The following is a 27726-nucleotide window of genomic DNA, read 5'->3' as shown; positions in this document are numbered from 1 at the left end:
CCAAACGGATATCATGCTTCAAAGAGTGGCCCCTGTGGGGCAGAAGCTGAACCTGAGCTCGGGAGGGGACAAGAGGGCTGGAATTCAGGCAGCCCTCCCCTCCCCCAGGCCCTCGAGGGTTTGTTTAACCCCTCAGGGGTGCTGTGTGCCTTCCTTGTCAAGGTGGTTTGTGGCTTAGTGAAGCGATATTTATAGAGTGCTCTGTGATTCTTGGGCGAACATTCGTTTTATAAATGAATGATCAAATTTATTAGCAATGAGTAACTAACCCGTCTACATTTATTTTGTTGATAATACAAATTTACAAGGTTTTAATTGCCAGTTTTAAAACCCCAAAAACCCATACATAAATACATGGGTAATAAAATATCTTCTCACTGTGCCCTTGACTTCTGTAGTTACATGAGGGCTTATGAGGAGGGTCTTGAAGGAGGTTTCACATGTAATCACAAAACTTGCCATAAAAGGATGAAGGGCCAGAAACAGTCTAATTTAAACCTGGTTGGTGGTAACTCCATGTGTTTTAACCAGAATTCTCCTACCTATAACTATTATTAACAAATTTCCTTGTAATGCTTATTAACATAAATATTGATCTCCCTTGATTTCTCTTGTTATCTCATGGAATGCCCTACAGTGTTGCAGCTTGGAGTTTGGTTCCCAGACAGCAGCATGGGTATCACCTGGTAGCTTCTTAGAAATACAGGATGTCAGGCCTCGTCCCAGACTTACTGAGTCTGAATCCGCATCATAACAAGATCTCCAGGTGATTTGTGTACACATCAAAATTTGCTATCTGCTGCATTGAAGTGGTTATATCCTCTCCCATTTCACAGTCAAGGACACTGAGTTTCAGAGAAGTCCAGCCCCACAGCCAAGCTGGATTTGAATCCAGTCTGTTGTAGTCTACTGAGCCATCAGCCAGATGCTGCAGGTGCACAGTGTCCACACAAGAGTCCAGAAGCGTGGACTTGCAAGGACAGTGATGACAGTCCTGGGCCCCCAAGGTAGTGACTTCACTCGGCACTGGTCCATGGGTTGTATACTCAGCTGCTTTTACCTTCATCCTTTAGACCTGCTGTGGGAGAAGCTTGTGATGTCCAATCTCTGCACAGCGCACCTCAGGGAGACCGAGGGATATCTTAGAGTTGTGACCAAGGGTGGTCTCAGGTAACATTCTCCTTCAATGGCAGAAACGATGGTCGACTTGTTGCTTAAAAAAAAACAACAACAAAACAACCTATTTTAGAACAGTGATATGAATCCCAGAAAGTTAGACAATGTGTGGGGCCAAAGTGGAGTGGTAAATTGATCATATTCATTAATAGCAATTTAATAAATATTTATTGAGTGTTTACTATGTGTCAGGCACTATCCTGAATGCTGAGAGTAAAGGAAAGGTACAAAGAGGAAGGAAGTTTAACAAGTGAGATGATTTGTACCTTCCCTGTATCTCTCCACCAGACCCAAAAGGAAGTCAAATCAGTTCTCTGCCTTAATATAGAGTTGATTAATGCAATTGTCAATTAGAGGGGAATTCTTTCCCTCACTATTTTCCTCTGTTATGAGCTCACTATTTCCCTCTGTTATGGTGGCCTTCACTTAATCTGCTCTCACTCTGAATGTATCTACTTAATCTAAGACAAGAGGTCTCCATTTATGAGACTGAACATTTTTGATGTCAGCCGAGGTCATATTCTAAATATGAAGAGATACTAGAGTACATGGCCCATATTGGGCATCCCCCAAGGAACCCCAGACTCACTTTGCCTACCTGTTAAGTGGGTAGGTAAATACCCCCTGTAGTGATGCAAAAAGATATGTGACTTGGGTGACCAGAAAATATGTGGATGCTTCAGGAAATAAACTGGCCTGCATATTCTCCAAGAACTGTAAGAATGTCTGCAAAGCTGCAGTTGCATTGCAGTAATGGAGAGGAAAACAAACTGACCTGGTGTTGGAAAGGAAGGAAAGATCTAGATCATGAAGTTTACGTGGTCCATCCATGAGCTATTGACAGCTGAACCTCTCCATTCTGAACACTCTGGTAGCAAACCTCTCCTTCTGCACCTTATTGAAATCATTCAGGGTGCCTTCTGAGACTGGGGCCTTCTAAATTTATGACCTGTCATCTGAAACTTTCCCCTAAGGGCAAAGTTCCTCTGCAAGGAATGCCCTCATTGAGTGCCATTTTCAAAGAGTTGCATGGAGGCTGGGGGAGGAGAGACTCACTTTTCCAATGGAACCACAAACAATGGGACTTAAATGGGCCAAACCTCATCCAAAGCTCTGAAAACTACCCCTGGAGGCTCTCTGAGGAGTGGGGCAAACAGACAAAGACCCTTCACAATTGCTCTTTGTTTCTAATTTTATTAGAAATTATTTTAGGATTATTGAATGAATAGGCATTTAGGGATTTAATTTCATCTTTCTGGGTGTCCTCTTATTAGATTCCTGGAGCCTAAACCAAACCCAGGCCACCCAATAAACAAAACTTGGATGTCTGGGTCACTACCTGGCTCTGTCCTTCCACAGATTCAAAACATAATTATGGGGCAGCATTAGTTGAGGGATTTGAAAATGGGCAAAGTCCCAATGAGATCCCTGCCCTAAAGGTATCTTGGATAAGGCAATTGATGACAAATATCGGGCTCAGATGGTGAGACTGGATCGTGTCCCATGGTTCAAACACGGAGATCTGGTCTACTCTTATGTTTGGGGTATTCCTTCTACATGTACATGGATTTTGTGGAAAAGGTAGATACAAAAAAAGGTATATCTATGAATATGGTTTAGAATTTCTAACCATACAGAGTGAAGGGATATTTGGTGTGTGTGTGTGTGTGTGTGTGTGTGTGTGTGTGTGTGTGTGTGTGTGTGTTTTCTCTAGCACTGACAAGGCAAACATTGTCCCCATTCTCAAAAGAACTTATACCACATTAGAGAAGTGGCATAACAACAAAAAGTAAAATAACAATGTGAAATGTGGTAATTACTAGGAAATGACTACAGTACTGTTTTCATTGATGTTTCCTTTTTTACAAAAATTGCAACTTCTATGTGTGTAAAACATACATTAAGTCCAAGTCTTCAGAGAAAGAGTAGGGTTAGAGAGCAGAGCATCAGGCTGACAGAAAAGGTGGGGGTTGAGTGAGTAATCCAGGAAGACCTCTCTGAGGAGGTAGCAGTTTGGTTGTGATCTGGAGAATCAGTTCTTAGTCGTGAAAGGCATGGGCAGCAGACTTACAGGGAGACAATAGAACATGTGTGAAGGCCTTCAGTGGAACCAAGATCCAAATATTTTCCAAGAACTGGAAGAATGTCCACGAAGCTACAATTGCATTGCAGTAATGGAGAGGAGAGCAAACTGACCTGGTGTTGGAAAGGAAGGAAAGATATAGATCATGAAGTTCACATGGTCCACCCATGAGCTATTAACATGATCTGCCTTTAAGTTTTAATAGCACCCTTCTTGTGGCTGTATGGGTAACAGAGCTTGGGGGTTGACAGAGAAGCAAAGGAGCTTTAAAAGTTGTTCAAGTAGCTGAGACCAAAAATGGCCCTGGTCCATCATGATGGAGTTGAACCGAAGCAACTCAGAATTTGCATTGGGTATTAGAGTGCACAGGATTTGTTGATTCTACTGGATACTGGTAAATTTTCAAGGATGCTACCAGGTGTTTAGTTTGAGTTCTTGAGTGGATCAGTAGACCACAATTAACTAAGATTGTGGGAAGACGTGGTTTGGGGGAAAGGCAAAGTGCCAACAGAGGGCCCATTATCCTAGAGTCATGACTATGCAGGCTGCAGAAGAGCCGCCCTGGTCAAGATGTTACTGTTGCTCTGTTTTGGTTCATCAGGAAAAAGCCATTCTGAGTGATTATTGATGTCTGTGTTGAGCACAGGTGGAGTATGGCCCAGTTGGATATTTGTCATCTTTACCTTATCAGATACAGGACACTGCCCAGTTTATAGGGCTCGGTCTGTTGACAAATCTGTGTTGAAGCCCTTCTCTTGCCAGGCACTGTTCTAGACGTTGTCAGGACATATCGAATGACTAGGTAGCAAGAACCAATTACAACGATTTCCTTCAAGTTTTTTTTTTTCCTTCAAGGTTTAATGCAGGCATCATCGATGGAGCCAAAAAGCATTCTGTTTCTTTGAGAGTGGTTATGTGCACTATTCTTAGATGGTGTGCAGATGCCCGTGGCTGGGAAGACTCAGACTTCCTCTAGAGTCTGGAGTTTTATACACGTGGCAACTCCCAGTTAAATGGGGCAGACATGAAAATTTGCAACAATGGGATAAATACTCTCTCCACAAATCTTTTTCACCACTTTAATACTTGACTAAAAGTAGTCTTGATTTTTGCACTTGGAAGGTCTTAGCTGTGGACTACTAAGGGTAACACTCTTTTGATAGGAATAGGATCTCAATTTCAGAGCTCATTTCAAATATCATTGGGTCCAAGGCCAAGTGCCTTGTGTCATTGGCTGGTCAAACCATACTGAGAACGCCCATTACAAAAAGATCTTTATTGCATTTTATCTCTTTAAAACAGCAACCCTTTTTGGCAGCTGGAGCTGTGTTCTCTGGATGCAGTTAGTCCCTATAAAGGAGGCTCAGGTTTCTGACAGTCAATCAGGACACAGGTGGAGCCGGTCTGTCCTCCCCCCTCCCCCCTGCCCCCCCCACCCCCAACAGCCTCCTGGCCTAGGCTAAATGGGGATTTAGTGGACCTCCTTGGGATTTGTCAGGAAAAAAAAAAATCACATTTCAAGTGGGAAGAAAGTCAATCCAGAATCCAGGAAGGGAGAGGCAGCTTATAATAATAGGCTCTTACCTCTGTACTGGGCTTTACATTTCACAAAATATATACCTGATTCTATTTGGTTCCCTCTCCAAAATATCCTGCAAGTAATATATTAATTTTCTCATTTTACAGATTTGGAGGGCAAGGCTTACAAAAAGAAAGTGATTTGACCAAAGGTGTAGACTAACAAATGGGACTTCTATTCAGATTTGACTTCAAATCTGACCTTTCAGGGCACACTTTATGGAAAGTAGAAGAGAACTAGAACTTACTGCATTTTACCTTGTGCCAAACACAGTGAGTACAGTGCTGGGGCAGAGAAAGTTAGTGTTTACAGCTGTATTTGTCTTAGCTGATACTACTCAAGGGGTGGTGTTTAAAACAAACAAACAAACAAACAAACAAATATAAACCAATGACACAAGAATTGAAATTGATACTGGAATTTACATGTGGCCTCTATCATAGAATGATTTAGAGCAAGGGTCAGCCCATGGGGGCAAATCTACCTGTTTTTGTAAATTATAGCTGATGGAAACATAGCCTCGCCTATTCATTTGGGTGCATCTAAACCACCTTTGTACTGCCGTGACGGTACTAACTAGCTGCAAAAGAAACCCTCACAGCCTAAAGTGTTTACTATGTAGCCTTTACAGAAAAAAAAAAATTGCCCACCCCTGATTTAGAAGACTTTTTTCATCTTGACTTCTCATCATAAACTCATTCCTTTTTTAATGTTTATTTATTTTTGAGAGAGAGAGCATGACAGAGAGAGGGACAGAGGATCTGAAGCAGGCTCCACACTGACAACAGAGAGCCCTGTGTGGGGCTCAAACTCACAAACCATGAGATGGTGACCTGGTCTGAAGTTGGACACTCAACGGACCCCCCCAGGTGCCCTGATGAACTGATTCTTCAAGGCCTTTTCAAATAGGGATTGTAGTGAAGGGTAGATTACAAACTGGCTACAAATATAAATTTAGTATTTAAAATCCTTGGATAAGATCTCTGGGATATCCTCTGAATGTGAGGTTAGAGGTGTCTGAAGCATGGCATAAATGTCTGAGAATAGTAAAAAGAGAGAATTTATCCACATGGTATCTGTTAGTGTCACCTTCATGGATGGAACAATGGAGCAAAGGAGTTATAGACTGAATGTGTGTGTATCCCTCCTCAAATTCATATGGGGAAATCCTAATCCACAGTGATGGAGGTGGTGCCTTTGGAAGGTGACTAGGTCAGAAGAACAGAGCTTCATGAATAGGGCCAGTGTCCTTATAAAAGAGACTTCAGAGGGGTGCTTGAGTGGCTCAGTCAGTTGAGTGTCAGACTTCAGCTCAGGTCACGATCCTGTGATTTGCGGGTTCGAGCCCCACGTTGGGCTCTGTGCTGACAGCTCAGAGCCTGGAGCCTGCTTCAGATTCTGTGTCTCTGTTTCTCTCTGCCCGTCCCCTGCGTGTGCGCTCTCTCTCTCTCTCTCTCTCTCTCGCTCTCTCTCTCTCTCTCTCTCAAAAATAAATATTAAAAAAATTTTTTTAAAAAGAGATTCCAGAGAACTCTCTCATCTCTCTGCCATGTGAGGACATGGCAAGAAGACCACCCTTGATGAACCAGGAAGTGGGCTCTCCTCAGACACCAAATCTGCCAGTATCTTGATCTTGGATTCCCAGCCTCCAGAATTACGAGAAATGTTCATTGTTTAAGCCACCCGGTCTATGGTATTTTGTTATGGTAGCCCAGACAGACTAAGACTGGAATGTATTATTCAGAGCTGGTTAAGTGTTTGGGAACAACCCTCATCCCTCGGTGTCCTACCTCCCTTTCTCACGTCACAGCCCAATATAAAGGGGGACCCAGGTGCTTCGTGTGTGGCTGTACCATCTTGCAGGGCCTCGGAGACCTCCACTCGATCCTTTGCATGTATCCAGCAGGAGAAAGGGGAGGAAACCTGAGCAACAGGGCAGGAAATTTTAGGGGCCGTTCCTAGAAGTAACACACATCCCTTCTGCTGACATTCCGTGGGGAATTAGCCACATGTCCGCACGTGAAATTGGCAAATGCAATTTAGAAGTATGCCAAAGATGAAGGGAACAGAGACACTGGTGAAGAACTAATCAGATTCTACCTCGATGATCTGTAGGAGTCAAGTTCAGTGTTTTTGGTTTACATGCCCCCTACATGCTAAGGAGTCTACTTCTTCCTTCTTTCCTCCTTCTCTTCCTCTTTCCCTCCTTCCCTCTCTTCCTTCCTCCCTTCCTTCCTCCCTTCTTTCCTTCCTCCCTCCCTCCCACCCTCCTTCACTTCCTTATTTGTTTATAGTCTTATATGTATAGTCTGGTCCTTGGTCATGATGACTACCAAAAAAAAAAAAAAAAAAAAAAAGAACTAATCCCTGTCCTATGCTCTGTGTTCTTAAGTTTACCTAAATTGACGGAGGAAAAAATAGAAACAAATAAATGCAAGAATCCTACCCCTACTATACCAACAGTGATGGAGAGCGGGGCTTGGACACCGGGCTTGAGGGCGGAATGGATTGAGAACATTTGGCTTATGCATGTGTGAGTTTAAAGTGGTATTTAATTAAAAAGTTGCAAGCTCATGAAACAAAGGGTTTTGTTTGGCTCTCCCTTATATAATCCCAGTTTCTAGGAAACAATAACTTGTGATTTATAGGTTCCCTTTTCACAAAAGTATGGAAGTTATATGTAGCTCATGTTTAAATGAGAAAAAAAAATTCCCTGATGGTAACTCATTATCTGTCTGGCTAGCAAAGGACAAAGGACAAATCCTGGAACATCTTTCTTTGCCATTTTATATTTATGACACATCCTGTTGGTAAAACATTATTCTCAAGGCAGGCTCTGGAGTTTATTATTTTTTGTCTTCTCATTTCATGACTGCATCATTTTTTAAAAATGCCAGGCCAGATGGAAGCTTGCTTCCTTTAGGATCAGGGGTGGAAGAGGGACAGTGTGAAACCATGGATAATGAACCCTGCAGCATGCTACCCACTTTTAAGGGAAGATGGTCTTGTCTCTTTACAACTCATGGGCTTTGCGTGGCCTTATTGGAGTTTATTTTAAGGAATGTTCTAGTTGGGGGTACAGATTGGTGTAGAGGCACTTGGAGCTCCTCTGAGAGTCACTTCTTACCTCTTCATGGACATTGCACCATCTGAAGTTCTTTTTCGTGATGTTGGCCATTGTGTATTGTCTGTCCATCTCCTGCAATGAACCTCCGAAGTCTGTGGGTGGGGGTGGGACAGGAGCCTTGTATGACTTATCCATTGCTATCTCCCTTGGTGCCTAAAACAGGGCTTGGCACATTGTGTGCGCTCTTTAGTATTAGGGGTGAGGGAGACGGCACGGATGAGTGAGTGAGTGCATAGTGGTAGGGATGGATGACAGGCACTCTATCCCCCCCACACTGTTGTGTCTAGAGGAGATGAGAAATGCACCCCAAGACTTTGTGCCTCTCCCGGCCTGAGAGCGGTCAGCTACCATTGATCAGGGCCCGTGGATTCGTCTTCATTAATCACTCTGGAAAATTCCCACCAGAACATTAGTGACAAAATTGTGTTCCATTGACTGAAACCCTAATGAGGGAAAGCGTCAATAAATTCTTAATTTGTCCCTCAGGGAGAAAGTACAGTGATTGTCTGTTTAGAAGCCTTAGTTACTACAGTTTAATCCTGGCCTGAAGACATTTGGTCGCTTTCTTGGAGTGCTGTGGAAGGGGAAGTGTTTTCAGAAAAATATTTGTTCTTCCAGATTTCACTAATGAGAATCCCTTCTGAATAGGAACCAAGTCAATAGGATGCCTGAGAATGAACATTTCACTACCCTCCCAGCTGCCTCTATGGATATGAGTCCACCATGGTCCTGGGAAGGTCTCAGATGTGGAATGGGAATCTTTCCTTGTTCCCGTGAATTGGTGGGGCTCTGCTTATTCTCCCCACAGTCATTCCTAGAGGCAGCGAGATGCAGGTTACCCCTAGAATTGGAATCACAGGATCAACACAAACCAGCTGTCAGACCTGGGGCAGGATTCGAACCTTTGCTGTCAGTTTTCTCATCTAGAAAATGAGGATAATGGGAGCATGAGTCTCCTACATCGCTGAGGGAATTAGATAAGACAGGGCTCTGTGAAGTGTTTAGCATAACACGCAGCACCTACTAGAAGCTTTGCCCGTGCTATTTGCTGTTGCCACGTTTATTATTATTCCGGCTCCATGAGGAATGCCAAGAAAGACTGAACTTTTAATAGAATGTTATAGAAGAAGTTGAAGCATCACAGTAGGTTGAACTGGAGAAACGAGAGTATCTGTAAGTCATAGAGTTTGTCTTTTTGATCTTCTGCCCCATTTTAGACAGGACTTCAGAAAAAACACGATTTTAAGATTCTTCTTCCTGGCAAGTCTGAACACACATGGCCTATTACATCTATTACACCTAATGGCATCGCTGTAAATCCCAGCAATTAGAGTGTCATCATGGTCTAAGGAGGACAATGGATGTGTGGCATGGCAGGTCACGCCCCACATCCAGAGCACACAGCAGACATGACTAATTGATCAGAGCCCTCTTTCTGCCAAGCCTAGACTCACTCATGCATTCGAGCACATCACTCCAGAATCTCTCTGGTTAATTAGATAATGACACATATTTCCCTCCTAAATAAAGGAGGCCATACAAAGCACGGGTTCTGGTTCTGGTTGAACCACTAACCAGCTGTATGGCATTTAACTTTGTTTTTCTTCATTATAAAGCTTATGTTTTATTAAAGCTCAAATAAACATTTCCCCATCCTCTTCACGTGTACTTGGGGAGATTGACAGGAGAGAAAAGCCGACGTTTAATGTCAACTTAACCCACATGGAAATGCCCTTTAAGCTCTGGAGAGAATTGGCTCAAAATCCCACCTCATGACTCGTGGTACATCTGTTCCCCTGAGCCCCCGGGGATGTTTGTGACCATGGGGCAGGGGGGCGGGGCTCTTGTTCTCTATCCACATTTGTCTCAAAACTGCTGCTTCTACTTAACATTGTCTCATGCACACCGTCCCCTGTGGAGTGTGCTGACCTGGCTGAGGGGCCTTTCTAGGCTTTTTTCTAGATTTACCCCTCCCCCCATAGCACCCACCCTCTAGCGGGGATTTGTGAATGTAGTAAGTTTGGGCAGCCGGAGGTGGGTTTGCGTATTGGCCATCCCGGTTCTACAAATCCATTTAACTACTTTACCGCTGAGGTATTTTTTCTTCCCCTCTCCTCCCCTTTTCCTTTTTCTCCTTCTTTTTCTTTTTTAAAACTCACCACACTACCTCTCAGAGTTCTCTGACCCCTTCCCATATTCTCGGTGACTTATCTTCTTCCCACTTCTTTCTTGGGCACAACAGCTAAAGTCAGAATCTTTCCATTTGAAATTCAGCTCTACTACAGACCTCCCCTGTGTCTCCAGATCTTGCCTTATTGGTACCCTGTGGTAACTTGGTAGTGACAGCCCCTTCCCTCAGAAGAACTTTAATAAGTCATTAAAGTTATGTCTACATGCATTGGTGTGTGCCTACATGTTGCCTCTTAACATTCTATCCATCCTCCCATTCCTCTTCATTAATAAGGGCCCTGATTTTTAGCTGGCTCGTTACCATCTGGTTAAAAAAACAAAAAACAAAAAAAGCCCTGCTTCCTCTAGCTTACCTTGTAGCTTATAGGAGCCAAGTAACTAAACTGGGATTTAGAGAGAAGGTTTGTGTGGGATTAATGGGAGGTCTCCAAAAAAGGGAGAGAAGGTCTCCTTCTATTCCTTCCTTTACTCTGCTCTCTGGAATGCTGACAAGATGGCTAGAACTCCAGCAGCCATCTTGTACCATGAAGAGAAGGGCCCATCTTAGGGATAATGACACGGTGTGTCTGATGACTTTGTCAAGCTGCCTAAATGCTCTAACTTCCAATTTCGTATCTATTGAAAATAAAACTTCTACCTTGTTTAAGCTCCTTTTATTCGGGCTTTTACATCAACACACAATTCATTATTTTCAAAACTTGTATCCTCAGGCCTCTCAAGTTTTATGCCAAAGTACCTATGAGATGCACTCTTCCCTCTATAGACACACACTCATTTTTATTTCTAAGCTTGAATGGGGGAAGCTGTATTCTAACACACAGATGGGTTGAATGGTAGAACAGAGATACTCTGAGGGACATAAGAATATGGGTGCTACTGACAGTCTTCTGCCCTGAGCTAAACCTCTGACCCAGGGCAAGAAGATTCAAATGGCTTCCGGAAGACAGTGGCAGGCAGGACATTCCAACGCTAATGTCAGCCTTATAAAGAAGACAAATGAATGTGGTACTGAGGAAGGCAACGAACCCCATTATTCCCACGATGGGCTCCTGGGGAAACCGCAGACAGTTTTGTGGTTCGGATGACAGACGTCACCCAAAAGTTGAGGAGTTCATATCCACTGAAGTGCACATTTAAGAATAATCAAAACATAAAACAGATGTCAATATCAAAATACTGAGTGTGTAGTCCCCAAATTAAAGTCAAACGTGAAAAATACGTTGAACTTAAAGCATGCATTCTTTTCTTTCTCAAATATTCCACTGCTTTTCCCGATGGGAAAGGGTTACAAACATCTAAGAAATCACTGGTTTTGCAGTGGAGTTTTACCACTGCATGTACCTCCACCTGGAGCCACACAGGACTTTCAGCTGGTGGCTCCTTCACCTCACCTGGAGAAACGTGGGTTATTTAAGGCCTCCTAAGAGCTGTAGTCAGTTGATTTTTTCATTCATCTGTGGATGAGGGAGACTGAGAAGACTTCTGGATTCGCTAAATCCAGACACAAGATTTTGTGTGAGAGTCATTGTATGTTCCTATGGGTGGTCATATTATTCTCATTTTAAATTCGGTAAACAGTGATCACATACTGATCGTAATGGGAAATACTGCAGTCTCAATGAATGCAAATTCTACCCTTATTTTCCAGCACTGCTTAAGCACCCAAGTCCACCATGCTCTCAACCATGAGTGATTTCCACACCTCTCAGAAAACAAATCATCCTCCTGATTAAAATAACCAGATATGTGCATTTTGAAACTATCAGTGCAGAGAAATGAAGAAGAAAGTAGGAAATTACCCCAAATCCTACCAAATACAGATAACTACTGTTCGTAGAGGGTGAACATTTTCCTCAGACATGTGCTACAGGCCAGTGCTGGCTTATGCTTTTATTCCAGTGTCGATGAGGGCAGGAACTTTCTCTGTCTTGTTTACTGGTGCTCCCCACCATGCCTGGCGGGATATCTGGCACAGAGCAGGTATTCAAAGTACTTATTTTTGAATTTGTAATTTCACATTTACATGCTGCTGCTTTTTTTTTTTTTTTTTTGCCTCACATGTTGTAGATATCTTTCCAAGTCAAGAAATGCAAATCTACAACATAATTTTTTAAAGGCACATGTTTTATTGGATATTAAATATTAAGTTTTGCTCTTTGTGCCCCACGTGGGCATGTGTGTGTCTGGTTATCTTCTTAAAACATATTCCTGTGAGTAAAGGTATTTAGTCAAAGGTTACACACATTCAAAAGTCTGGCACATATTACCAAACCATCCTCCAGATGATGTGCATGGATTTTCACCCTCACCAAGTTAAAAAATGGTCTCATTGTCCCCCATCCTCCCCTAAACTGGATAGTGACATGTCTTTGCCTAGCTCATGGCTAAAAACGTTATATCAATGTTAGTTTGATTTGTATTCATGTGATAATTTGTAAGCTCGAACATCTTTTCACGTCCTCATTGCTTCTTAGTAGTTTAAATTTGTTATTTCTTTTCTCTCGCATTCCTAGTTTGAGTATTGAGCGGCCTGTCCGTCTTTTGATCATTGATTAAACTATGCATTGGTTTATCTGTTTTCTTGGGCTTTCAAAGGATCACTTCTTGCATTTTCTACTATACCAATCCTATTTTATCTTTATGGATCCCTCCCTGTGCTTCCTTAGTTATTTTTGTAGTGTGTTATATATATATTTTTATTTTTTAATGTTTGTTTATTTTTGAGACAGAGACAGAGTGTGAGTGGGGAAGGGGCAGAGAGAGAAGGGACACAGAATATGAAGCAGCTCCAGGCTCTGAGCTGTCAGCACAGAGCCCGGTGTGGGGCTTGAACCCACAGACTGAGAGACCATGACCTGAGCCGAAGGCAGACACTCAACCGACTGAGCCACCCAGGCGCCACCCCCAGTGTGTTCTACTTTTGAGGAAATGCTCATCTTGCTGTTTCTACAGTTTTGTTCTAATAACGACTGTGTGTGAGGAAGGACTTTTACCTTACTAGTTTTTGCTATTTCCCTCAGAATTTGGGGTGAAATGTTCTCATTTTGTTTTCCATATGTTTTGCATTTGTGGTTTTGATGTTCTCTTTAACGTTAGAGATGTTGTAGAGATTTTTTTAAATTTTATTTTTTTTTTTGTTGGACAGGGAGTTTGTTGTTAGCAGTTTTTGTTCTTTCATGTATTTTGTGTTTTGTTACATGTGATTAAAGAGTGCAGCCTGTACTATTTTTTACTTTCTGGAATTTTTAAAAAAGTAATTTGGAACATTTTTATACATGCTGCCTGAGTTTACTAATATGTATTCTTGGTTGTAGGACAGAAAGTGGATATTTATCTAAATGATTACACTATTTAAATCCACTTCTGCCTCTTTTTTTTTTTAATGTCTTATTTATTCTGAGAGAGAGAGAGAGCGCAGTAGAAGAGGGGCAGAGAGAGAGACACGCACAGAATCCAAAGCAGGCTCCAGGCTCTGAGCTGTCAGCACAGAGCCTGACGTGGAGCTTGAATTTACGAACTGTGAGAACATGACTTGAGCCGAAGTTGGACACTTTATCGACTGAGCCACTCAGGTGCCCCTCCACTTCTGCCTCTTAATTTCATTTCTTCTTGACCCCACCAGAGGGGGACTAGAGAGGTGTATGAAGTCATCTTTCCTCTTATTTTCTTGAAGTTTCTCCTTGTATTTCCAGCAATTCTTACTGTGTGTATTTTGAGGCATCGGCGGTGACTTCTTTGGCTTCTATAAGTTGACGGATGGTCTGTCTCTTCATGACCTCTCTGAATTGAGAAGAATATGCACTGGCTGATTTTCTTATACATCCTTGAGTACAAATGAGGAAACTGAGGACCAGAAAGTTCAAGTAAGTGGTAGGAGTGCAGGGTCGCCCAGCAAACGTATGGACAAGCCAGGTGTTTCTGCCTTAAAGCCCACACAGCCTTAACCTACTGCTATCATCCTTTCCTGGTATCTAATTCTCTGAGACACCTACCTGGTCTCTTTTCATTTCTTGAGTGACTTGCCTATTCTGCATAGATGCTTGTACAATTCTCTTGATCATTTAAGTACAGTAATTTTACTGAACTTTTTTTTCTCAACATTGTTTGATATATATCAGTTTTTCCTAGGATCTGTCAGCCATCTCTGTGCATACACAGGTCTTCCTCACATGAATATTTGTTTTATTCTAATAAAAACAATCACCTATTATTCATTTTTGGATCTAAAGGATATAATATATTAAATTATTATAATATATATTTAATGTGCAGAATATATATGTGTATGTGCATTGCCTTTCCCTGTATAGCTACCATTCTTCCTTTTTAACATCTTTTTAAAAATCTGGCTATTAACGTTTCCAGTCTTTTTATTTTTCAGTATATTTATTTATTTTGAGAGAGAGAGAGAATCCTAGCAGGCTCGGCAGCTGTCAGCAGAGAGCCGGACTCGGGGCTGGATCCCATGAACTGTGAGATCATGACCTGGGCCAAAATCAAGAGTCGAACACTTAACCGGCCGAGCCACCCAGGATCCCCTTCCTTCTCACATTTCATTATTTGCTACATTTCATGTGTTTTCCAAGCCCGTTTCCTGCAGCAGTGATTGTGCTCCTTGCTTTGCATGTGGTTTTATGTCCTATAAAAGCATTACTTTTCCCTTATTTCTTTCCTAAATTTTGCTAAACCCTTATTCACCATATCATTGCATTTTCTTACCACATTTTGGCCATTTATTTCACCCACGTGCTTTAAAAATTATTTGAGAATTCAGAACAATTGTCTTTTTTTTTTTTTTTCAGTTGAAATTCTTCTAAAACAAAACCTTTTCTCTCCCTCTTTCCCCTGTCTGCCTGCCCTCTCTCACTCTTCATGCTGCAGCCCTTTCCTGTAGGGTACTGGGGGTGGGATGCAGCATTTTCTTGTAGGGAAATGCCAGTGTTTCTTTCTTCTTTTTCTTTCATTCTTTTCCTTTTATTCTTGTCCCCCATTCATTAAAAAAAAATTTTTTAATGTTTATTTAGTTTTCAGAGAGAGAGACAGAGACAGAGTGTGAGCAGGGGAGGGGCAGAGAGAGAGGGAGACAGAATCCGAAGCAGGCTCCAGGCTCTGAGCTGTCAATACCGAGCCTGATGCAAGGCTTGAACTCATGAACTGTGAGATCATGACCTCAGCCAAAGTCAAACACTTAACCCACTGAGCCGCCCAGGTGCCCCTTCCCCATTCAGTTTTTAAAAGTGGGTCACAACTCTTGTACCACGTGCGATTTGGGTTGGATGTTGTTATTCCTTCAATTTCTCAAGCAAGGCAGCCACTGCAGTTGGTAACTTCGCCTCGGTTTGATTAACCTCCCATTTTGTTCAAATGCGTGCACCAGAAACCACCTCGCTTCTTGATTGGTTTCCATCCCAAGGACTGGGTATCATTCAGATTTCAGTTTTTCCCATCTGTGGTGTGAGCAGGCTCCTGTATGGAGTCAGAGTTTCAGAGAAACCCTGCAGCTAGCCAGCATCTGATTTGGTGTGGTTACAAGCATTTTCCTCCTTTTAATATGACTCTTTTGCTGCCAGGCATTGGTTAAAACACTTGCTGTTGCAACATTGTTACTTACTTGGCTTCTGCCGTGCCAGGCTAGAGAGACGTTTACTGAGTTTACCTGCTCCTCCAACTCTGCCCCTGTGACCTCAGCATATTGTTTATGGGCTGAAGAAAGGTGACCCTAGAGGGCACATTGAGGAGTTTACTCTCACGGGGTCTTCCACTGTCCCCAGTACCAAGCCTTCTCTACTTTGAGACATTGGTGGATATTTTCTGAGATTCCTTGGCTTGTTTTCAACCAAATCTGTTCATTCCTTCCAGAAGGAAACAGTATGATTTCCAGAATCTTCTTTGCATGTGGTGCCAATAGTTTCATACCTAAGTGATATTTCTGGATATTTAAACTGTCACATTGGGACCATTTCTACCATTAGTGTCAATAATAATGTCTTTGTTACATTTATTTCTTTTGATTAATCTTTGTTCCACTTGGAAAGTGAAGTTGTATCATTTCTAGGCTTCCTGTACCTTTGCACCCACGTTTTCCAGAATTTTCCTCCCCTCCTGTGTAACGTTGAGCTACTTCAGGTTTTCAGCATGTTTGTTTTTATCTGCCTTGTATTTTAATCACGTGTATATTTGACCGGTGTTGCTCAAACTGTCGATGGTTAAGGACAAGTTGTTTCTTAGTTATAAAACACTGAGGACCCTTACCTTTCTAAAATACAGTAAGTATTGCATTTGTAGAAATGAATGAAGAATAAGACATAAAATGAAAACTTGAATTTTTGCTATTATTCAACAACTATCACATTATTTGCTATACAACTTTCTTTTTTTCAAGTTTATTGTTTTTGAGAGAGAGAGACAGAGAGGGAGAGAGAGAGGGAGAGAACATGAGCAGGGGAGGGGCAGAGACAAAGGGAGAGAGAGAATCCCAAACAGGGTCCACACTATCAACACAGAGCCCAATGTGGGGCTTGATCCCGTGAACTGTGAGATCATGACCTGAGCTGAAATCAAGAGTCAGACACCCAACAAACTGAGCCACCCAGGCACCCTTGGGCACAACTTTCTAAATGCTTCCTCTCATTTTTTCTTTCTTATTCATCATGGAGGGTCACAAACAACCCATAGGCCAAGCACAGTCCATGGAGCCCCACTCTGAGTAGCTTCACTGCAAGCCGTTCAAGAGCAGGGTCAAGGTGTTGTTAATCCGTGTGTCCTCCTTAGTGCCCACTGAGCTCTATGCCCCTAAAATAGCTTCTACTGAAAAAAACTGTTGACTGTGTAAGTAAGACAATAATACAAGTAGCAAGTGCCTCTTGAGGTCAAAACTCTTAAGTTTATTCATGACCCGCACAACTTCCTTTTGCATTGGAAAGATGCAGGTGCTATTGCTTGGATTTATGGCCGAGGCCCAGAGAAGAATGGGTCTACACACAGGAGGCCCTTTTATCCATGCTGTTTTATTTGACCCACGGCGTTTTCCCTCATATGCTGTTTCATATCTCTGCAGGGAGTACAGAGCATGGTGTGAAAGACGAGGCAGGATATTAACCGGACCAGGGCCTGGGCCAGGTGTGAGCATTCTGTCTTCTGTCCGTCACTTTATTTATCATCCTTCTCTTGAGGACTTTGTGAGGAGCCTCTGATTCCCAGTCACACAAACAGACTCTGCGCTTGAAGAGCGTGTTGTGATGAAACACTTATCGGGAGTATTACCGTCCCTGAACTAAGAAATAATGATCAAGCCGATGTGTTCTGGGGTATTTCTCCCCGGGGCACTGGTTTACTAACTTGGGGAGAGGGCTGAAAAACTAGCCCCAGTCAGGGTAGCAGCTGAGCCACAAGTCAAACATCCTGGGTGGGGAAATCACAATGAATGCCATAAACAGGAGTGTCAGTCAGAGCCCAGCTCTGGTACCAAATGCCCGATGGGTCAGCAAGGGCCTGCCCTTGACTGATGGGGAAGAAAAACAGAGAGAGAGGTCTTGATAAGGTAAGGCAGCATGTGTAAAGACCACAGCAGGCTTACATTTAAGGAGCTGGGGTGATTCAGAGGAGAGAGGACCTTCAGGGGCGAAGGGCCACTTCCCAGAGTCTTGACCTACACTGTCAGCCTCAACTGTAGGTGTGCACTCTAAGTATTTTGTCTGCGGTCCTCTCTTGACTAGTTAGATCCCTCCTTTGTCATGCCAGGTGGCAGTCTCGTTTCGCATGTATTTTTCTCATATTTCTCATGATTACATTTATGGTTTCCTCATCTGTGAGGTTGCTAAGTTTTGGTCAAAGTTGTTGCTACTGTATGTGTAATGCATGGAAGAGTGTCTGGCAAATAGTAGGCATTCAATCAACAGTTCGCCCTTGCTTCCAGATTTCTGGACCGCACTATCTGGAGAAAGGCTGTCCATTGTGATCACTGCAGAGCTTCATGTTGAGTTCCTATTAACACAGAGATGAGAAGGTACAGCCCCAAAAGGGCAGAAGGGTGATTGAGCCTAAGGATAGTAAATGACCAAATTATCCAGAATCAGTACAGAAGAGCTGATTTGTTGGTAATTTCAAAGCATTGTTATGGTTTTCTTTCCTTTGAGACAGGAAAGGGACTTTATTTTGTAAGAAGCTTCATATGAATCTTTCCAAAACTCTATAACCTGACATATGGTTTGATAAAAATCTGTTGGTTTAATGAGTGACCCTGAAGAAGCCATTCTCATGTCAACATTTCCTCCAGGGAGACATTGGGTCTGTTGCATTCAGTGAGTTTGGCTAGTTTAGAATGATTTGGTGAACTGGCACAAGGCTTAGGGAGAAATGCAACCAACTTGGAGTCTTGAAAAAACAGCCAGATGGGGGTATCATCAGGGTTGCTCGGGCTGTATTTTGAGGGAGCTTTCAACACTAGGTTTCATTTTGTAGCTGGACATGAGAGTTACCACTGTCTAGACTAGTGGTTTTCAACTGAGGACACTTTTTGCGCCCCAGGGAACATTTAGTGCTGTCTGGAGACATCCTTGATTGTCACCACTGGGAGGAGGAGGGTGATGCCACTGGCATCTAGTGGGTAAAAGCTGGGGATGCTGCCAAACATCCTACAATGCACGAGACGCCCCCGTGACAGAGCTCCATCAGGTAGTTTAAGAAAACCTACTCTGCACAGATTTACAATATAAAAGGCAACTCTAGGGACGTTATTCCTAAAGGCTTTTCTCTGAAAGAGAACTTGACAATTATCAGCTCAAAGACCCTTTGTACTCAATTCCAGCCTTTAGTGACTGCTGGATCTTTGAACTACGTCTCTGTATCTGTGCTATCTGACTTGCAGGCCCTGGATTGTAAGCTCCCTCTCCACGTACAAAGCAGGTGTAGGCCAAGTTCTTTAAGTCCCCTGCCCTAAGGCTACTAACTGTTTAGCTGTTGCCAAGCCTTGCTGGCAAGCCTAGGTCTTTACAACACAAAGCACTTGAGATTGGTGCAATCAGAAGGGGGCCATAATCTGATTGGTCACTACCAGGGGGTGGGGGTGGGGGGGGGTGTGGATGTAAGGCAGTGTGGGAGGGCTCCAGGTTCAAGGTGTAAGGAGCCTGGTGGCTTCACCAGCTGACAGTGCTCAGCTACTCTCCTCACCCTCTTTGCTGCCTTTTGACATGCTCTTACCACCCAGGGATTCTATCACACTAGCTCCAGGCTACTGAGGCTTTGCTCTTGCCAATTTGCAGAGAGTTCCTGGCCTAGCAGACCAGTTGGATGAGGGCCCCTGGAGCTAGAAGGTGACTTTCATAAGGTGGCTTAGTGCTCTCCACCACCACCTCTGGGATGTGCTTTAATTCTGCTCTGACTAAACCACTTCACATATGGCTAACAAAAGAAGGCTTTTGTTAACATTCACTTGTGGCCACTCTGAGCAATGACAGAGATGTCACCAAGACTTTTTTTCAACAGGTTGGCTTGTGTGTTAGCTGCCTACAACTTGGAGGATGTGAGGTCGTCCCCAGGACGTGTAGACTCTTTTGTTTACACCCTGGATCTGTGAGAGGTGCAGAACCTTCTAGCAGTCCAGTTCAGCAAACACTAATGGGGCTTCTGCCACGTGACCAGCATTCACAGATCCAGGCCAGGGCAGAGGAAAGCATGGCCAAATGCAGAATGCACAGGAGGGGAGCTCAGCTCAGCTCAGCATGGGGCAGCAAGGAAGGGGTGGAAAAGAGTTCCGGCAAAGGATCTGAGTGGGAGGCTCAAGGGATGAGAGCAGGGAAGACTCCCCTGGTCATGAAGCGCAGAAACCATTCAGATGAGGAGGCATTTTGCCATTGACGGTAAAGAGTGAACACCCCCATTTGCTCTGTTCTGCCTTTTAGCTTCTTGCATGCTTATCCTTCCTTCCCTCCCTCCCTCTCTTTTGCTTCACCTTCTCATCTGCTTTCCTTTGGCTACCACTTCTTGGAATTACAAGATGCCTGCCCCAGCCAAGCCCCATGCCTCCTCTTTCCCAATCCTCAGTAAAGCAAGCACTGTGGACTTAAATTGTCGAGCTTACAGCACCCACAAACTATCAAACTCAATGCAGTGAAGTAACTATAAACGAAACAGCTACTCCATTCGGGACTTTATAATCAAGTAGTGGAGAAATACACATACGTTACAATTATTACCAACATTATAGCACAAGATACCTATTGTGGACCAGGCCTAGAGGAGACATTTTATGGCCATTATTTGAAATTGTGATACCACTCTTTAAGACAGGCCTGTTTTTATTTTAACAATGAGTTATTGAGGCTGAGACATTAGGGGTAGGAAAGAACTTGTGAGACACTAGCCCGCAACAATCTGAAATACAATATTTGGTAATAGAAATCTTTTTTTAAGATAAAAATTTAATATATTTTTCTGAAGCTTTGAGGGCTACTGTCATAAGGTAAGAGAAAATTTTGATAATAGTTTGATAAAAATTTTGATAGGATATAATTACAAGCCCATAAATCACATATTTTGCATGTAAACATTTGGTATATCTCACCGATCTCATTGCTTAAAAAACTATATTGGAGTTCATGAGGGAAAAGAGACAAGAGATAAGGAAGAGTCATAAAGTTAAAGATCCAAAGATTGCAGGAGCTGTGGCAGATGGATGAATTTCTTCCTGTGGAATTTTCCAGTATAACCATTGGGTCCCATAGGCAGTGTCTGCCCTTGAAATTGGACTTGGAGGAGGTAGAAACATCTTGTATAGTGTCTATCGGCTGTTCCTATTGTTATGAATTACCCCATTTACTAATTATTATTAACTGTGATTTGGTGAATGTTACATAATTTTCTGAACCTTGTCCCCTTATTTAAAAGAAATATAGTTTAAAATAATGACAACCTTTTTTTAATTTTGAGAGAGGAGTGAGAGAGAGTGTGTGAGCTGGGGAGAGGGACAGAGGGAGAGAGAGAGAATCTCAAGCAGGCTCCACACTCAGCATGGAGCCCAATGTGGGGCTCAATCCCAGGATCCTGGCATCATGACCTGAGCTGAGATCAAAAGTCAGACGCTCAACCGACTGAACCACCCAATGATGACCTTTTGATTCATTGTAAAGATTTGCTGTAAATAGACATACAAATGCTTAGCACAGTGCCTGCCATGGAGTAAGTTCTCAAAAAGTATAGGTATTATTACTGAAGTTTGCCTGTTTATGGCTTGCCCAAGCCAAGAGAATTCATACAGTGGATTCTTTTTTTTTTTTTCCAGGAAGGTAAAAGTCATAAAATTCCAAGTTACACTTAAGTATGGATTTGAGACCCCAGTCGTTAATATTGATGTCTTGATGTCTACATCCCTCCTTCTTACACTTGCCCTTCATGCCCCTCCCACTCCCATAGCTTTGCTGCGTTTTCTGAATGTTAGGTTATGAAAGTATTTTGTTGCTGTTTTTTTGTGTGTGTGTGTGATATGGAATCCCCCCTTTTTTTCCAAATAAAGTTGCAAGCAGAGGGCTCATGTATAAAATAGACTAACGCAGATCTGCTGTCTTTGAAATGGGGTGAGTGTCTGCTCCTGTTTCCTCCTCATTTTAATATATATTTCCTTCTCCATTCTGGGAAACCTGGAGGTGTTTCCAAAGGAACCTTAGGATTTCACTGAATGTACCTTAAGAACCACTCATCCAGTAGAAACTATGCTTTGAAAAGATCATCTTGATCTGAAGTGCTAATATTAATAAAGTGAAATATTTGACATAGGACAAAAAGAACCACTCAGCTCTATGAATGAGATACTAGTATTAGTTCTGAGATTCCCTGTAGAAATAGTCCTGGCTTAGCTGGGAGTGGGGGAAGGGAGTGAGAAAGGATGGATTTCCCTATGGTCCTCCCACTACCCATACAACATGCACGAGATAAATTTCCCTGGCCAGTATCTGGCTGTTTAGGACTCCAAACATCTACGTGGAACCGGAGCATGTAATTGAGTCACCACGTATCTCCAAATATTTTGATATTTTGGTAATTTGCCATCTCCCCAATCGTCTAGCCATCCAACCCGCCTTTCCAACTACACAGCACAGTTTCCATCACCATGCCCTTGTGCTGAAGGTTTCCTCCTCCTGGAATAATACCCATCCTTCCATTTCGGGCTCTCTGACTCACCCCTCCTCCAATGCCTTCTCCATGAGCTCCTCCCCAATTTCTGGGGCCAGATTTTGTGTCTTTTGTGTGTTTGTTCATTTATGCCTCCCCCACATTCTTCTATCTCCCTCACATTCCTATCTTGCCTGGGGCAGTGTCTTACACAGAACACACAGGGAAATGCTCACTGAATTAAACTGAGCAAATGCTATGTTGATCAAATCTTGGGTCAGCCGCCTGCGTTTTTCATCTGGCATTGCTTAATTAGCTTTTTCTACAAAGTCAAACCAGGGAAGGACCATTCCCAAAGAAAAGCCAAAGCTTTTCTTTCCTAATTCTACCCTTTGGGTGTCCAGTGGAGACTGGGCAAGATATAATCATCCAGTTTCCTTCTTCAACAGCCCAGTTTTATTCAGCTTGATCCTAAACTTCAGCTAGAGGCTGTAAAATTCCTTTTTGAGTGAGACCATTTTCATCTTGGTTCTCAGTGATTATAATGAACTATTGACCATCTGTTTGTTCCTAAAAAGTTAAGCTAGCTAGTTTGGGTGATCTTATCTATTCACGATATGGCAGATCTTCTTAAGCCTGGTATTTCCTGTGCAAATGCTTTATTTTGGATATTTCAGCACCTCTTGCCTGCGTGATTGCAGAACTGAGGGAGAACTGTTGTTTCAATCAAGGACAATGCTCAACAAAACTATTTCAGTGGGATAAATTATAAATACAAACAATTTGTTGAGAAATATATTGCATACAATGTTGAGTATTAAGACAAATGCAAAAATAAATACCATATTCTAATGAGGGAGACAGAACCCCTGTCCTCAAATAGCTAATCAAATACAAGGCAAGAAATGCTGGCACGCGATTAACTAGAAACATCCCTTTGTTGTTTATATGCAGTTTTGTGTTAGGAATTTATGGCATCTTACAAAAAAAAAACATACAATGCTGGGGGGGCGGGGAACATGAATAAGACAAAAACATGAATAAGAAAGATCAGGGAAATAGAAAACAAAGTCAACTAGAGCCCAAATCAAGGCCCGTTCATGAAATATACCCCCTGGAAACTACAGGAAAGCAAGGCTATCTCTGTGGCCCACAGAAGGTATACCCAGTGAATGGCATCTAGTAGACAGACAAGTAAACACGAGATGAGAAAGGCACATTTTCCACAACAAAACCACATTTGGAGAATCCAAAATTTGAGGCCACCTTCTCTAGACAAGACTTTACCCAAAAATTGGAAGCTGAAGACCCTGCTGCCATATCTTTCCACCTGGGGTGATTGTGTTTTGTTTGAAGAAAGGAGATGGCGAATATGTATTACAGTCTTATTGTACTACTCTAGTGGCTATGAACTTTCTAAAACATTTCTCTTGAATTACATCGTTGTTACATTTTATTTTGGAAGATAGGGCTTTTCCCCCCCTTGTTTATAATTTTCATCTTTCCAACCGAAGGCACATAGAGAGCAGGAAACAGGTATTGTATGTCTTTGTAAGTTTCTTTGTTTCTTGAGCATAGAGTACAATACCTTGGGTGTAGTGGGCCCTTAATGACATTTGAAATTTTTATTTAATTGGACATCAACAAGTGCTAACTCAGTTTGAGATAGGACTCTACTGTACAAACACAGATGATTTGTGACAAAGTTTCATTTACATATTAACAGCAGTGGAGTTTAGAAAGCCAGGGTGGTGGGGCGCCTGAATGGCTCAATTGATTAAGCATCCGACTTCGGCTCAGGTCATGATCTCGTGGTCTGTGAGTTTGAGCCCCGCGTCGGGCTCTGTACTGACAGCTCAGAGCCTGGAGCCTGTTTCAGATTCTGTGTCTCCCTCTCTTTCTGCCCCTCCCCCACTCACGCTCTGTCTTTCTCTCTCAAATATTAAAAAACACTTAAAAATTAAAAAAAAAAAAGAAGAAGAAAGAAAGCCAAGGTGGAGAAAAGATATGTCACTGTGCATGTGCGTCTGCCTTACCATTCCGTCAACCAAAGTTCATTCTTCAGCAACATGATTCGGACTTTTGTGATACCAAATTTGGAGTAGGAATAGAGGAAATTAAGACATGAGTATCAGGAGGAAAGAGGGTCTGATGTAAAAGGCAAGGACTAAGGGCTCTGGGACATTGGATGCAGCTTTTGATGGAGAATATTGATGGAAAGAGAAAGAAACTTTCAAGTATCCATGGGGCAAAAATGAACAGAAGAAATAGGATGATTTTTAAAGAAATATCATGAATGATAAATTATGTCTTTAAAAAGTGTTCTTTAAGAGAGACAAGTCAAATTAGATATACATTTTAAACATTGTCATTAATTTTGGCTCCTGTTGCATGTTTATTTGAACATGCTAGACTAGGATTTGAATCAGACTAGGATTGCATCTCATGTGGGAACCAGCTAAGTTACAAAAAAGTGATATATTTTTACTTCAATACAGGTACTCTTGGTTATATCAGTCATAATGAGAGAATTAGGAAATCATGTGGCCAGGAAGGAGTGGAACAGAGCAAAACTCTTTATGCACTACCCCAGTTTCTTTGAAAAACTAACTTGAAAGCCTAAAAGTAGTAAATTTCATTAGTCAGTTAATTCAAAGAGCAATGAGAGAGTATTTTCATCTAGTAAATGAGCAAATGTTTTGAGAAGTATCCGTATGTATGAAACGAATTCTGTTATGAGTTTTTAATCCCCAAACCCCAAACATTAAAAACCCATACATAACTGGTGAGATTATAAATTGAATCAGGGGCACCTGGGTGGCTCAGTTGGTTGAGCGCCCAGCTCTTGATTTTGGCTCGGGTCATGATCCCAGGTTATGGGATAGAACCCTGCATTGGTCTCCAGGCTGAGTATGGAGCCTGCTTGGGATTCTTTGTCTCTCCCTCTGCTCCTCGCCCCTGCTTGCATTTTTTCTCTCTCCCTCTCTGTCTAAATTAAAAAAAAAAAAGTGTGCTGTTTAATTTCAGCAAATTTGTGAATTTTCCAGTTTTTCTGTTACTGATTTCTAACTTCTCCCTCTGCGCCTCTCCCCTGATCACATGTGTGCTCTCTATCTCTCTCAAATAATAAAATCAGAGCTTCTGGAAAATAATATGGCAATGTATATCAAGAGCTTTAAAAGTATTTGTACCTTTTGGCGGAATAATTATTCTAAAGCAGTAATAAAAAATGGAGTCAGAATATGGAATATTATATACTCATTAACATAGATTTTAATGAATATATGAAGAAAGTAAATATTCATATATAAAAAATGACTTCACTTTAAAAACTTGCATACTAATACACCCACATGACAAAAGGCTATGAGTAAATGCTCCAAATATCAGATTTTGGGATTATGGGTGAGTGGTTTTTTTGTTGTGGTTTTCCTGTTTTTTTTTTTCTTTTAAAAATAAAATCTATATGGATGGGTATGGCTTTAATAATGTGACAAAAATAAACATTTTGGGAAAAAACTAGTTCATCACCTAGGCCAATCTCATTCATTTTGCCTAACAAAGGATTCTGTTAAAATTTCAACCAAAAAAAAAAGTTAACATGCAGACCTATCAAATAGATTTGTCACTGTCTCTTCAAAGAAGGAAATTCTGTTTCAAATTCATCCTTAGCCCAAAGCAGCTAATTTGATTTTATCAGTCATCAGCAAAGCCCTTACAGTAAATAATTTATGCATTTTTGTAGCTCCATCCCTACAGGGCAAGGTTCAGAATTTAATGGAAACCATCACACCGTTAGACTGCTACAGCTCATCTAAGAGCCTGAAGGCTGAAGTATTGAGCGGTCACCTAGAGCATGTTCATTTGATCTGACAGCATTAGAGAGGAATGCAGCAGCGGAAACAAGGCAGGGGAATCCCACTGTGCACACGTCTGCCCTGGGACAGAAGAGTTGGAGAAGAGACGCACGGATGCCAGTGGCAAAAGCAGGTGCAAAGATGATTCTCCAGCAGATGCCCGTGGGTGGGACATTTTCATAAAACGCTGAGTAATTGTCAGCCCCAAAGTACCTCTCCTGCAAGACCTGCCCAGCTCAGCCCCCTTCTCCTGGGCGTCTGCTGTCGCAATGACCCCTCCTATATCTCATTAACAGTCCCTCATCTCTGGCCTTATCTAAAATCATGCCTGAGGGGTGCCTGGGTGGCTCAGTCGGTTGAGCGTCTGACTTAGGCTCAGGTCATGATCTCGCGGTTTGTGAGTTCAGGCCCCACTTCGGGCTCTGTGCTGACAGCTCGGAGCCTGCAGCCTGCTTCGAATTCTGTGTCTCCCCCTCTCTCTCTGCCCCTCCCTGCTCATACTCTGCCTCTCTCTGTCTCTCAAAAATAAATAAATGTTAAAAAAAATTTTAAATCATACCTGTGCTTGTCTTCTGTGGCTTTTCACTTTGCTTTCTTTCTGTTGCTTGGTGTGAGAACTGAATTTAATTTGTTCATCGTTAAAGGCCTTTTCATCACTAGATTTCTTGGGAAGTTCTGACACTTGTTTATTCCCCTGACAAGTCAGTTTTGAGGATGAATCGGATGTGGTTTGTCAGACGCTTTGAAAACAAATCTCCTGGCAGCGAGGGAGTTGCTACGAAGGGTGTTCCTGGCTTTGTTTCAGTACCCAGTTTCGAAGACAGGTAGAGAAGGAGGAGCTGTTTTATTTTTAGAAATATCGTCTCAGCTTCATGTCTGTTGGTGAGAGTAACAGTGGTAAACACAGTGCAGGGATGCCTTTAGAGATACAAGGGCTACAGGGATTCAGGCGATGGTCTGTGTTAAGAGAGATTTGTGAGATGCTAGGATAAAATACAGATGCTGGAATGAAACCTTCCTGCAGAAATGGTGGAGAGGAAAAGGTCTATTAGACTCCCTAAGGCGCCAGCTCTCTGCATCATCTCCAGTCTGCTCCCCCACCCACCTCCTTTCACCAAGGAGTATGAAATTAAAGAAGGTGGGGGTGCAAACTTCCGTTTAGAAGATGAATAAGTTCTGGGGGTCTAATGCACCACATTGTGGTTAACAATAATGTATTATATACGAGAAACTTGTTAAGGGAGTAGACCTGAAAGGTTCTCACCACCAAAAAGAAATGGTAATTATGTGATATGATAGAGGTGTTAGCTAACACTACTGTGCTAATCATTTTACATTTTATAACCGTATCAAATCAACACACTGTATATCTTAAACTTATACGATGTTATGTGTCGATGATATCTCAATAGAGCTGGAAAAAAATTTTATACTAGACAAGGTGAAATCCAATGTTTCACAGCTTTTATCTGACTAGGAGAAGGAAGCAGAGACAGCAGGTGACAATCTCATGAGTACCATAAGTCATGTTCTAAACACACCCAACGTACAGAGATAAAAAACAAAACACAGAACCTTGCTTATTATAGGACCTCTCAAATTTCAGGTG

At 42.2% G+C, this 27726-nt stretch overlaps 1 long non-coding RNA gene across 1 annotated transcript; it reads right to left on the bottom strand.

Moving 5' to 3' along the window:
- Positions 1-221: 221 nt before the first annotated feature.
- Positions 222-26898, bottom strand: LOC109279119 (uncharacterized). The gene is made up of 2 exons (XR_002086026.2): positions 26677-26898; positions 222-1213 (listed from the first exon to the last, which is right to left on the bottom strand). It is a non-coding gene; the product is annotated as an uncharacterized LOC109279119 (long non-coding RNA).
- Positions 26899-27726: the final 828 nt, after the last annotated feature.

Source organism: Panthera pardus, unplaced genomic scaffold (genome assembly GCF_024362965.1).
Source record: "Panthera pardus isolate Hobbes unplaced genomic scaffold, ASM2436296v1 HiC_scaffold_8, whole genome shotgun sequence".
Classification (NCBI taxonomy): domain Eukaryota; kingdom Metazoa; phylum Chordata; class Mammalia; order Carnivora; family Felidae; genus Panthera; species Panthera pardus.
The sequence above is the reverse complement of the archived record's forward strand: the minus strand, read 5'-3'. Positions and strand labels throughout refer to the sequence as shown.